The sequence below is a fragment of the Meles meles genome, chromosome 7, assembly GCF_922984935.1.
Source record: "Meles meles chromosome 7, mMelMel3.1 paternal haplotype, whole genome shotgun sequence".
Taxonomy (NCBI): Eukaryota; Metazoa; Chordata; class Mammalia; order Carnivora; family Mustelidae; genus Meles; species Meles meles.
Window position 1 is genome coordinate 55,957,350 of NC_060072.1, and position 14,044 is coordinate 55,971,393.

The 14,044-nt window shown below is 34.8% G+C and overlaps 1 protein-coding gene across 1 annotated transcript in view; it reads right to left on the reverse strand.

Moving 5' to 3' along the window:
- The window catches only part of LRP6 (LDL receptor related protein 6), a 175,962-nt gene that overhangs the window by 62,356 nt on the left and 99,562 nt on the right, over positions 1–14,044 (reverse strand). The gene's annotated exons all lie outside the window — the stretch shown is intronic.

Below are 14,044 nucleotides of genomic sequence, written 5' to 3' on the forward strand. Positions count from 1 at the left end.
CTTTTATTTCTTATTTTTTTAATAAACATATAATGTATTTTTAACCCCAGGGGTACAGGTCTGTGAATCACCAGGTTTGCAAACTTCACTCACCATAGCACATACCCTCCCCGATGTCCATAACCCCACTCCCCCTCTCCCAACACCCCGCCCCCAGCAACCCTGTTTGTTTTGTGAGATTAAGAGTCACTTATGGTTTGTATCCCTCCCAATCCCATCTTTTTTCATTTATTCTTCTCCTACCCCCTAACTCCCCATGTTGCATCTCCACTTCCTCATATCAGGGAGATCATATATATGATAAATGAACAACTTAAAAGATGGTAGCTTTAGTATGATCCAGATAATGGGCAAAGAATGAAGCCAAAACTCACAGTGAGAAAAATAACAAAAGCACAATTCCCAAAGATCCTTTTGTTTACACAATTAAGCATCTTCTATCTAGCAGCCACTCTCTATGCTCCTGCTCTCTACAAATCTCTAATCATTAGCAAACAATGTTTTGGCACAACTAGACAGACTGAGATTTCAAATATAAGCTCTATCATTCACTAGGTACCCTTAGGCAATTCCTCACAAGTAAAATAGGAAAAGAACTTAAATCACCGAATTATTTAAGATTAAAGAAAATAATATTAAATATATAGCATAGTACTGGATATGTAGATGCTCAGCAAATGTTAGTTCTTGCCCTTTAAGATTATTTTAATAAAATGCTTTAGTCCCTTGAGGTAAATATAGTTATGTTTAAACAGCTGTAATCAATTTATTAAAATACAGTACTTCAAAATAAAAGCTGATACAGTAACATAAAAGAATATGCGGAAATAAAAGACCAAAACAACCACACACTGTTAAGTTGAAGAATAAAAATAATACAGACCCTTTCAATGTCCTGGAAACCAGTGGAGAACTATAGGCATGCAGCCTTATTCCCATTTCCAGCCCCCAATTGTACTGTTCGTTTATCTACTTAGACATACGTTAACTAAAACAGCCAAAAAAAACAAAACAAAAAAAAAACAAAAAAACAGTAAGCCAAAAGGAGCAAACAATTTGGTAAGTAGATCACATATACTTTTGCTGCTCTACCAGATCCTCACTCTACTCCCCCAGCCCCAAATCAAACACTGACAAACATATCTAATGAATGCGAATCACCATGAAAGATATCATGAAAGTTATTTTTGAGCTGAATGCTCAAAAGTTAATTAAGAGGGCCTCTTCTAGCAAAGGGTTTATAATTTAGTTGAGGAGATAAACAATATTTACATTAAAATCATACACATATACCCCTCTCTGGCCTGTAGCTTATCAGGAAAAAGTATACAGAATAGTAGGAGCTCAAATCCATCTTGAAGAATTAGAAGAATTTTGACAAAGAGAAAGAGAAAAGGATTTTCCAGAACATAAAAGAAATAACACATGTTAAGACACAGTCAAAGATGCCTTGTGTGACTGACTTTGAAAGAAATGCATTGAGGCAGAAAGAACATAAAAGGGACTCAAAGGAGACAACATTAGGCAGATACCATCCTATGGCAGGTATGAAATTCCAGGATCAGAACTAGAGAAAACATGATACTTCTGAGAGCACTGAAAGGAGGGTGATATGACAAAATTCTATTTCAGGAAGACCTCATTTACCTCTGTCACTGTGTTCTGATTGTGCTAAAAATAAACATCTTCAGTACACAATTATGGTTAATAAAATATTTTCATTTACTGTGGGATGGTAACGGAGGTCCAAAATCTCTTATCTGAAAGCCTTGAGGCTAGCCATATTTCCTAATTCAGATTTTTTGTGGTATTTACAAAGGTGAACACAATGCACATAGCACATCACCTCTGCCTGGGTCCAAGGTAGCACTTTGTTGCCAAACATGTGAATATTTTGTGCAGGAAAACATATACACATTCCCACAAAATGGGATAAATGAAGACTCCAGATAGACTTACGTTGCTTCAAGTCAGGTTTTCTACCAAATAAATTAGCAGAAATAACTTAGTTTTGAGAGCTAGAAATGCTTTGGTCTACGCCCTTGTCAGAACTGGTGTTTGGATCAGGGCTAATGCTGCTCTAAGTGCAAGCCAGGGTCTCAGGAAGAAGAAAAATGAGCAAAGGACATATTAAAAATAAAAAGTTTTGGGGCGCCTGGGTGGCTCAGTGGGTTAAGCCGCTGCCTTCGGCTCAGGTCATGATCTCGGGGTCCTGGGATCGAGTCCTGCGTCGGGCTCTCTGCTCAGCAGGGAGCCTGCTTCTCTCTCTCTCTGCCTGCCTCTCTATCTACTTGGGATCTCCCTCTGTCAAATAGATAAATAAAATCTTTAAAAAAAAATTAAAAAATAAAAAGTTTTTAGCAACATCTGTTGAACAATAAATGGTAATAAAGGTCTTACAAAGATCTTCAGATTAGCACAGTGGCCAGGAACTCAAATACAGTTCCCTAAAAGCCACTATTAAGGATTTTGTAGCTTTACCTGTTACAGCATTAGTCCCTTTTAACTAATCATTCTTCTTTCACTTTAAAGCAAAAACCAGAAGTCTCCCCCCCCAATAAGGGAGGGGCATGGTGGGAGGGAATAAATAAAGTGCACATTAAAGCTATATCTATCACATCTACTTCCAACTAAACAATGTAATTAAGATGAGCTAAAGATTTTTTAATGTAATTTTATAAGCAGCACACTGTCTGCCTTAACTTCCTATCTTCCTGTTGTCTTGTCATGGCTTTTACAGCAGGGTCAAGTCTAGAAGACTGCTGCCCAAGAGAAATATTTAAGCCGCAAATGTGAGTCATGTGTCTAATTTTAAATTTTCTAGTAGCCAGATTTTAAAAAGTAAAAAGGAACAAGTAAAATTAATTTTAATACTGTACATACTGTTTATCTAATCCAACATATCCAAAATATTTTTATTTCAACATGTAAGCAATACTTAAAAATTTATTGAGACTTTTATGTTTTTTTCATACAAGGCCTTCTTCATATATGTATTTTTTGCACTTCAAGCCCCTCTAGTTAGAGTAGCCACTTTCTGAGTACTCCACAGATGTGGCCACTGGCTACCAAAATGGACTGTGCAGGATTAGAATTTCATGGTGGTGACTACAGAGCCTACAACAAAATTAATGTACTCCTTTTTTAGATCTCCATAAGAGATCTCAAGAGGACATCTCTGTCCTCTCTCACACCTGCCTGTGACGAGGCTTCCGTATACCCTTCAGGCTCAGTAAAGCCACAAACAATTAAGGGTCTTCCATTTGGTCTTTCCTCCCTCTTCAGCTATGCTATATTTAATTCTCATACAGATTAAAATTATTTTTTAAAAATTATTTCTGATGGGAAAAAAATAATAAAATGTTTTTCAGCTTTTATCACATCTGAAAGTTTAAATTTCAACACTAGCTGAGACTTGTAAGAATAAGGACAAAGGCTTGATTCTTTCATTTCTTTTAAGCTATCCCAACATTTAAATATTACAACCACAGTTACATTAATAAAGATAATCCATATCTGCCATCTCCTTGACTCGCCCACTGAGAGTATTCTAGATTGACCAGGTACTACTAATAATGGTTAAAGCTGACAGTTCGTGAGAATCTTTACTCTGCTTTACCACGTCTGAAATTTTTCATAATTAAAAAAAAAAAAAGGGGGGGGAGGAAAGATAAGGTCCAAGTCCAAGGGCTCCTGAATAATAATAATAATAATAATAATAATAGCTGTCATTAACAAATGCTGTTATCATTTTTGTTATGATGTGGAAACCAATTATAAGAATCCACTGAAGAGATTAAGGGATCAACAACTTAAAAAACCTGATTGTGAGACTTTACATCTAAAGACCATATATTTCCCTTTACACAGAGTCCAATGATGACTTTCTGAACTTTTTTTTCCCTCCCATTACTTCTGCAGATGTGACACTTCTATTAGAAAATGTCTTTTCCCCTAAACATTTCTCTTTTACCAGCCACACAATCTCTACTGGGCAGGAGCAACACAGTGAAAAACAACACGTTGCTTTATCTCAAAGAAAAGCACCATTACATTTCTCATACCCAACAAGTAACCATTTGGACAGGTTATTAGGTTTGTAAATATGGTTTTAAGCCCCTTATGTCTAAAATAACAACACAAATCCTGGTTAAAGCTTGCTTGTACATTCTGAACCCAGAACAAATGAACCATTTTAAGCGATTCCAAAAGATTACCCTTATGCTTTAAAAGTCGAGCCAACACTAATTAAATCTTCTGGCAGCTTCTGAGGGTGTGCTTTGCTGTATTACCTCAGAGTGGTTTAATTAGTTAAACTGACATTGGGCTTCTGTCACTTCTGAAATCTACCTCCAAATCTGAACGAGAGTCTCCAGTGGTTTTAACTGTTTCAACCACATTGTGGTAGGGATTAAACTATTCTGAGGCATTCCCAAATATTACAAACCACACTGAGAATATAGGCTACAACAGGAAACAGATGTGGGTTAACCAGAGTATCTCCACAGAAAGGAGGTATCAGCAAACCTTCTATAGATATCACATCTGGTTTTTTGAGCAGTTTCATCAGCTTATTAAATGTCAAGACAGGATTACCCATGAAATTTTGGAATGCAGCCAGTCTACTACCAAGCTGTTGCTATGCAACTTCACTTGACTAGACACGTTCAAGAAATAGATGACAACAGGACAACCAAGCACCTATCATAAAATGAGCTACAGTGCGAATACTATGACATCCTAAAGGAAAAACCTAATTATGCTCACAATGAACCATTCCTCTTCTAATGTTCCAGCCAAAATCCAAAGCAAGTAGTGAATTAATATTTACATATAAAGAGACACTAGATCTCTTTGGAGGCTAACTGATAACAATAGGGTATAAAATATAACTTCACAGAAATGGTATTTTTAAAAATGGAATATATACGCATGGAAAGAACAGTTCAATCATTCAGCTCACTGGGGTAACAAGTAAAGAGAAATGCTTTGGAACTAGAAGGGGAAGTAAAGAGATGCCATGCACCTGTGTAAGAGAGCATGAGGGCAATCACAGTCCTTTAAAGCCTTTTAACCTTGTTCAAGACTTACTATGTCTCAATAAATACAAGTGGTTTTTAATGTGAAAAGAGAAAATACCATAGTTGCATTGAGTAGTTTTATTTTTTCAAGGAGCCATGCTTAGAGCATTAAACAACTGCAGTTATTGTGCTCTTTTACAGATAGAGCTAAGAATTGCTACTGTGACCAAAGCTTTCTAAAACCAGAATTACCCAGGAAAACTAGAAAATTAAGAAGAGGATTTTCAGCTCAAGGCATCATTATGATGAATACAACACCACCTTGGTCAGTTATACTCAACTACTTCATGAGACATTTCTGAGAGTCCCACTGTCCTAAGGTCTTCCAAAAAAAAAAAAAAAACTCTAATGCGGGAAAACATAAGCATGTTAACTAGGGAAAATTGCTCCCTTTCCTTTCATTCTCTTCAAGTACAACTAAAATAAATTCAATTTGGAGTCTGAGTAGAAATAATAATCAACAGCTTATTACTCAAAGGTAAAGTACTCCAGTACCAGTGAGTGTGCCTTATGTTCATATATTTTTATTTATTTATATTTTAAAGTAATCTCTCCACCCAATGTGAGGCTCAAACTCATGATCCTGAGATCAAGAACTGCATGCTCTTCCAAATGAGCCTGCCAGTCACCCCCCAGATATTGGTTTTTAAATACTATTCTTCAGGGTTGTCTCGGTGGCTCAGATGGTTGAGAATCTGCCTTCAGCTCAGGTCATGATCCCATGGTCCTGGGATTGAGCCCCATGGAACTGAATCTCCCTGCTGTGCAGGGAGCCTGCTTCTCCCTCTCCCTCTGCCTCTCCCCCTGCTTGTGCTCTTTCTCTCAAATGAATAAATGAAATCTTAAAAAAAAAATACTATTCTTCATTAAATAGAACTATGGCTCCTTAGAGTAATAGTTGATTCCAGGGCTGAGGCAAGAGAAATGTAAGATAAAGTTGAATATATTATTGTTCCAGAAAGTGCTTTAAAATAAGGGAGGTTCCTTGAAAAACTAAAAACAGAATTACCACATGATACACAATCCCACTTCTGGGTATATATCTAAAAGAACTGAAAACAGGATCTCAAAGAGATACTTGTTTGCACATCCATGTTCACTGAAGCACTATGTGTAACACCCAAAAGGAGGAACCATCCTAAATATCCACTGATGGATGAACAGATAAAGAAAAACGGTGCATACATAAAATAAAATATTATTTGGCCTTTAAGAAGAGAATCCTGTTTTATATGCTACAAAATGGAGAAACTATGAGGATGTTACGCTAAGTAAAATAAGCCAGCAAACAAAAAGATAATACTATATGATCCCACTTTAGGTATCTAAAGAAGTCAAACTCTTAGATTAAAAAATGACGGTTGCTGGGGCAGGGGGAAAAAGGAAGTTGTTTGACAGAATTTCAGTTTTGCAAGATGAAAAATTCTAGAGATTGTGTTGCACAACAACATGCATATAATTAGCACTACTCTACTCTCTGCCTAAAGGTGGTTATGGTAGATTTCATGTGATTTTTTTTTTTTAACCACAATTTAAAAAAGGAGATGGAGGCTCGTGAAAAGGTCACAGGTATCAAGTCAAAGGGGCTACTAATTACAATTCTGGGACAATATTTGCAACAATACAATAATACTGGAATATAACCTTATAATATTCTACAATTTTAAAGAATAAATATCCATGATTCCATATTAATATACATATGAAAAACTGAATAGAGAGAGAATAGCTCTTCTTTACAGGAAAATTCCAATCAATAAATATAATAGGAATAATGGAAATCGCATCAATGTTAAATTCCTAGTGTTGATAATTGTTCTATAAGTACGTAGAATGAAACTGGGTGAGAGATCTAGTATTGCAAATACTGAGTCTGAAATTATTTCAAAATGAATAGTCTAAAAAAGAGGCAACAGAGCACAACACAAAAAGTACTGTATTAGGAATCAGGAAAATTGGAATTCCATTCTTTTTCTCTCCTAAAACAGGAAGTTTATGACCTCAGGCAAATAAGAAGTAAATTAAACAGAAAGAGTCAAAGAATGCTGAATTTTAGGAAGAGAAACCTGGGGCAGAAAGAACTACTGTTTCTGTGAGCATTATATCTAGAAACCATAGTTAATTTTATCAGAACTAAAAACAGTTTTTTAATGCAAAAACAATTTTGAAAACCCATGAAACACTCTTTACTGTTTACTTACTATCTTGAAACTAATGAAATCTATTATGGCATAGGAGGGTTTTTTTCATATTTTAAGAATAACACTATAGCTAAACCATAAAAGCAATATTATAAATTGCAACCAAATATAAAAGCCAAGTCATTGGTCAACCCAAAATCAAAAATAAATGAACAACAAAAACAAAAATATCTGAATAGGGGTGATATTAATTGCCTCTAATTTCATTCCTACTTAGAAACTCTAGAAGCCTGGAAAATTTCAGAAGCTCCTAATTATAAATGAAATACTAAACAAATAACAGTCTACAAAAATCTAACTATAACCAAAGGAATTCTAATCCTTCTCCAAGATTTTGTTATTTCAGATCAAATCTAACAACAATAAAAAATTATAATACAATGAATGAACAGTTTGGGAAATCTATGAGTTCAACAAAAAAAATCATAGGGCCTGCCTTATAACATTCTTAGAAGGTTTAAATTTTTAAATTGTAGACCACACTTAAAATGCCTAAAAGGAAAAAAAAAAAAAAAAAAAAGGAGAAGCCTTTCTTCATTTTGGCTAACTTTAGGAATAACTATTACACAAAATCTTTAAATAGCTAGTGATAATTTTAAATTTAAGTAGGAAGTTAAAAATACTTGTCACTTTTAACTGCTCAGAGTTTTGTAAATTCCCTCCCAAGAAGTCCCCAAATTATGGTCTTTACCATTATTTGACTGCCTACCCTTTCCAAACCCTTTTTAAAAAACAGTAAAAATAAAATCTCTATGAGCCCTGAAAAGTATAATGGTTTGCCACCTTAGAGAAATAACCTCTCAAAAAATAATGTTTTACATGGACTCCATTAATAAAAAACATTTACATGTTTGGCTAATTTCAAACAACAGCTTTAAACATTTATTTAAACTTCCTAAGCAAGTTAATAATGGAATAGCTTGTATACAGGTCAATAGAGAATATAAACAAATATTACAAGGAAAAGTTGCTTTCAGGAAAATTGAGTTACTAAAGATTTTGAACCCCTAACAGTCAAGTTTTCTTTAGTTAATAGGGGTTCAATGCAGTGTAGATAAGGAAAGTTTTAAGAAAAAAGAAAATATTCATGTCACCTGAATATAAATTTCCTTTAAGAAACTCTTCCAAGGCAAACCATAAGAGACTATGGACTCTGAAAAACAACCTGAGGGTTTTGAAGGGTCAGGGGTGGGAGGTTGGGGGAACAGGTGGTGGGTAATAGGGAGGGCACGTTTTGCATGGAGCACTGGGTGTTGTGCAAAAACAATGAATACTGTTACGCTGAAAAAAATAAATAAAATGGAAAAAAAAAAAAAAGAAACTCTTCCAAGGCAAATATGTTATTTGTTCGTAATCTAAAATAATGCAGTTAGTACCAAAAAACACTGGAAAATGTTACAATGGGAAGAAACCTAAAGATCATCTGGTTTAAATGATCTTACTGGTCAAAATACAAAGACCAGATTGTTATGTGAATTATCTAAGGTCGCTCAATTAAATGAAAAAAATCAAACAAGAATTAAGGTCAGGGTGTGCTATTACAAAATGTTTCAATAAAGATCTAGAGATTAATTATCACTCATAACAATTAAATACCATAACCAATTGTAAAGAAGCTAACTTCTCTTTTTAAGAAAGTAGGACGTTAAAATCAGCACTCTTTTACTTCAGGAGTACAAAAACCAAAGGAACAAAAAAGGAAAATTGAAACTAAAAATATCTCCACACATATTATACAGTTTTATGCTAAAATATGAGAAGAAGGTTAACAACAGAACATTTTAAAACGATCTAAGAGCAAGTTCAAACTTGGTCACTAAAATAACATGCATGAAATTTTCCTAATTTACATAGATAAAACTACACTAACTCCTAAGTGAGGCAAAGCATCTTGTTTGGGGAGGCTCTAAGGGTTTGTTGTGGCATTTCAGGAAAGCATGATTATACTCATCATCAAGCAAGTTTCTCTCATTATATATATGCAATAATTTTTTTAGAGCCAGACACAGTAGAGTGGATAATGAGACAACAGGGCATATAATTAGATGATGTACTACTTTGGCTGCTGTAGATTATAACAAGTTAAATAATGTTGCTTAAATTGTACATCAAAAGGTAACTTTCAAATAGGAATTCAAAAATATGTTATCATAAAATAACTCCAAACAGATGCAAGATGATATAAAAGGATAGCACCACGTTTACAACTCAATGAATATAAGCCGCTAATCCAGATATTCTGTTGAGCTGAGGAATCTAATGATGGTGTTTTATCAATATCATTCTTCAGTTATAACATGCCAGGAAAAAAACAGAGAAAAATATACATTCACATACATTCATATAGTGTTGGAAAGGAGTAGAAATGGGCAAAGATTCAGGTATCTAGGCTCATTATCTTGAATAGTTCCCTAAAATTGAAAATAAAATTAATTTTAAGGAGCATTGAATGTTATAAACTGGCAAAGATTCAAAAGGAAGTACTTGTTGGTACTTGTCAAATAATCAAAAGAGCTTTATCTCAACAGCGGATAATTAATTTCTTAAGGAAGAATTAATCTTAGAAACAAACAATTAAGAAAAATCACAATAAATGGGCCCTTGTGTACTTTAACAGACTTTCACAATACACAGGCTAAAGATGCCAGACAAAGAAATTACAAAGAAATCTGAATACTTGGAAAACAAATTAGCATATTGATAAAACAGAGGAAGTTGTCACAAGGGGAAAATGTAGTCCTGTAATTTCAGGCTTAGAATATGAAATAAATCATTCACCAACTATCATACATCCTACACAATAATACCCTCTTTATTCAGAACTTCTTCGTACTTAAGGCCCTAATAATTTCTGTTTCCCAAAGTTGTGCCAGGTATAATTAAATTTGGACAAACTACCTATGGACATTATATCCTCTAAAGCAGGGATATTTATAATAAAAGACTAAAAACAAATCTACATGTCCATAAATTAGGTAAGACATCTCTTTTTATCTATAACTAGTAGGTGTTGTTGCGTTTGTCAGAAGCTCAAAAGTGAAAGAAGAAAAAAATGAAACAAAAAGCATATAATAAAATAATACATAGTGAGAATAATTTAACTGACATCATTTCAATAAAACCAGTGATTCAAAGCACAGTGATTAATTTTTTTCAATCAGTAAGTTGTATATAATGAGAAAAGCATCCTCAAAACAAAACAAAAAACCCCAAGCTAACGTAACATTCTTAACTTTATATAATGGCAACAAAATGCTTTAAACTTATAAATTATCAATGATACGTCTTTGCTACTGAAAAGCAGTACTGCTCGTCCTCAGTACAATAGATGTTTTTGGCAGTGAAACCTGACCAAGAAAAATACAAATGTTGTTAAGACACAATGTGCTTCCGCCTACTGAAGGGTCTTATAAAATAGAAATAAAGCCTTATTTGAGGACTGTCCAATCAGAAAAACAGACATGATCCTTCCTCCTAATGCTTTAGTATTATATAAGGAAGCCCTAGAATATTATAGTAACACTCGGGTGGGCCTAGGGGTGGGGGGGTAAAGGGAGCTCAGTGCAGACAAGTAAACAAGACGCTTGTTTGTAAAAGGTGATGAAATGATTTTAGCATAATGAATAAGAAGCATAAACAAGTACCAGCATGCAACTTTTATAGAACACCTACAGATACGTGGCCACTATCTGCTGACAAGTAGAGAAATCAGATTTATCCTCATAGACACATTCTCTCTTTTTTTTTTAAGATTTATTTATTTTAGAAAGAGAGAGCAGGAGCGCAGGGGGAGAGTCCCAAGTAGACTCCCTGCTCAACATGGAGCCCAACACGGGCTCAATCCCATGACCCTGAGACCACAACCCAAGCCAAAAACCAAGTAGGACGCCCAACCAACTGTGCCACCCAGGTCCCCCTAACACTTTCTTGTATTAAAGCACCAACCAATATTATGACTATCTTTTTAAAAAATGTGGCATCATTAGCAATTCCCTGTGTCCCATCCCTCTTTGCAGAAGCTGATTATAAACCCGAGATAAACCTTTATGTTCTTTCTGCAACTCTGCACAATAAAAACCAAACCTGAAACCTGCAGCTCTCCAATACATCCAGCATGTATTACATCACCACTTGCAGAAAAGAGAATGAGAACCTGATCTGAAGGCACAGACAGCACAGGTGGATGAACATTCTGAGCTCTCCCCGTAAGACCCAATTAAAACGAAGAGTTTCCTATGCCTTATATCAGTATGTAAAAATTTATCAAATCACAACTTTTTTCTTTTCAAATGTACTATAAACTCATACAGGACAGTCTCATCCCAAGTAAACTCAAAGTCTTTCAGAAGAGAACAAGGCTATACAACTATTATTTAATATTTTCTTAGGGTCCGAGGAAAAAACAGCCTTACCAAAAAGTTGGGAAGCATATCACCTAGACCAGGATAAGATCAGTAGACAGAATCACCGGCTACATACCAAAAGGCTAGCAAATATTAGCTTTAGAAAAAGAAGCATTTAAAAAATTATGTATTTTTCCAAAAGTTTTCAAGTTCACTATTTTCAACCTACTATCGGGTAAGGCGAGATGAAAAGCTGGTTGTGGCAGTTATATAATCATCACCAGTCTCAGAAAGAGAAACTAACAGTTTTTCTCCCTCTAATTATGCAAGATTAATTTATATGAAGAGCTGTGCTCTTTCCTTAATATGCTGTATACCAGAAATTTTACACATCATCATAAATTAAGAGAATAAATAATAACACCTACTCTCTTTACTTCCCAGATGTGCCTATGAAAAGAAAATGACAAAAGCACTGATGCTCAATTACAGAAACTTCATCAGAATCTCCGGGGCAAAGAATAAGGGAGGTCTTTGTATGTATAGTCTGGTGGAGATAGATGTACCACTAACACCAAATAATCTGTCAAAAAGGACACAGAGCAAACCTGGAAGAGGAGAAATAGATGAGAAAGGCAGGCTTTTAAGGATGCTGATACCACTGAAGAAGGAAAAAAGGAAGTGAGGAAGGAAATGACATCACCGCATACCCATGTATATAGCTCTAGAAGACAGAACAGCTCAGAATGAATGCTAATTTTAAGATCTACTGCACTGCAGACCAAGAAAATAAATCCAGTTTAATCAATATTATATGTTGTTATATAATGTGATTCATTCTTATTCTCAAACACTGTCACTCAGAACCTCCAAAAGTTCTCAGTTCTCTACCTAAATCATCCTAAACTATTTGTGATTTTGAATAAATTTCTATATCTAAATACTGAAAGTAACCTGAAGTGTGGAAAATAAGACATGAAAAATTTCCAGTAAGAAACAAATATCTTATTTACAATCTAATCAATCAGTCATAGTAAGCTTAAAAAGATCCCAAATACAGAATTTTTTAAATCCCTAAAAAATAATAAATCAAGTATTCTTCCCTTATGTACAAACAGACACTCTTGTAGGACACATGGGCTTTAAACTGTTTTTCTAAGAGTAGTAATACCTATACTCTCATGAATGGTCCACAGCTGGTCAACAACACACATTTGTGAACTGCTTGGAAATGGGTGTGCAATTTATAGTCAGGCTGACCCAAGTAGGAAGTTAATACCCTATCTTTACAAAAAAAAAAAAAAAAAAAGAGCCCGTAACTTTTGTTTCATTAGCACTGCACTCAAAGCTGCTAAAGATTCAAACACTAACATGGATTTAAGGAGAGGGGCAGCGAAACACTAAGAGGGAGAAAATTTATATACTCAAGTCTATGCAAAATTTTCTATTAATGCAAACCAGATGCATGAATAAGTAATGCAGTTTTCAGTATTTGAGCCTTGTGGAATACGAGTGGGTTTTTCTATTCCAAGTTTCCATTCTGAAAAGAAGGCTCTTTATTTTTCCCTCAGAGTCTCTGGCACTCCTAAGAATTACCTTTCTAAAATAATGGCTCTGGAGCCCAAATTATCTATTTGTTGGGAGATAAGTGCTGTGGCTCTGAATAGCCATTCCAAGCCACTCCTTACATGAGAGGTCACGCATCCCCCAAAGAAATATTGTACAAGAAACTGTTTTAAGTACGTGATCCATAAGACCTTGAGCACAGCCCAACTCAGAGTTGTGAAATTCAGAGTTCACATTCAATATCAAGGTATATGCCATCTACAAAACATTGTGATAAACCACTGGTTTATTGTGATTCACCACGGGTTGTTTCCGAAGTCATAATTTTATTCTGATTGCCACAACTTAATTCTACCATATGGTAAATATTTTCCCCCAAGTTCTAGTTAATTAATCTTTCTCCTACACAGCTCATAAAAAATAAGTCAATTTAAAAACTGTTTGCATGTAACCACCTTAATACTTAATATATGCCACCACCTGTTTCCAACACCAGTAACAGCAAAAGTTAAATATACACATATGGGCTTTGTTCTCCTGACAGAAATCCCAGCTCTTCCAGTATAGGTCTTATATAATATTTGATTTGTGCAGAAACTGTCCCTAGGAAATTCATACAGTGGATTTATCCGTAATGAGGAAAATCATTTACATAAGCATTTAGGGCTAGAAATAGAGGAATATCCATTTCTCATGCCAGTAGAGAGCTCAGAAATCTTAGAGTTCAGTGGAAGAAGAATACATAATCCTTAGTATCCTTAAAGTTGAGTAAAATTTCTGCAAAAGATATCTCTGGCATCCCAGACAAGAGGCAAGAATATCTGCATCAAATTAACATCAACTTAAAAACCAT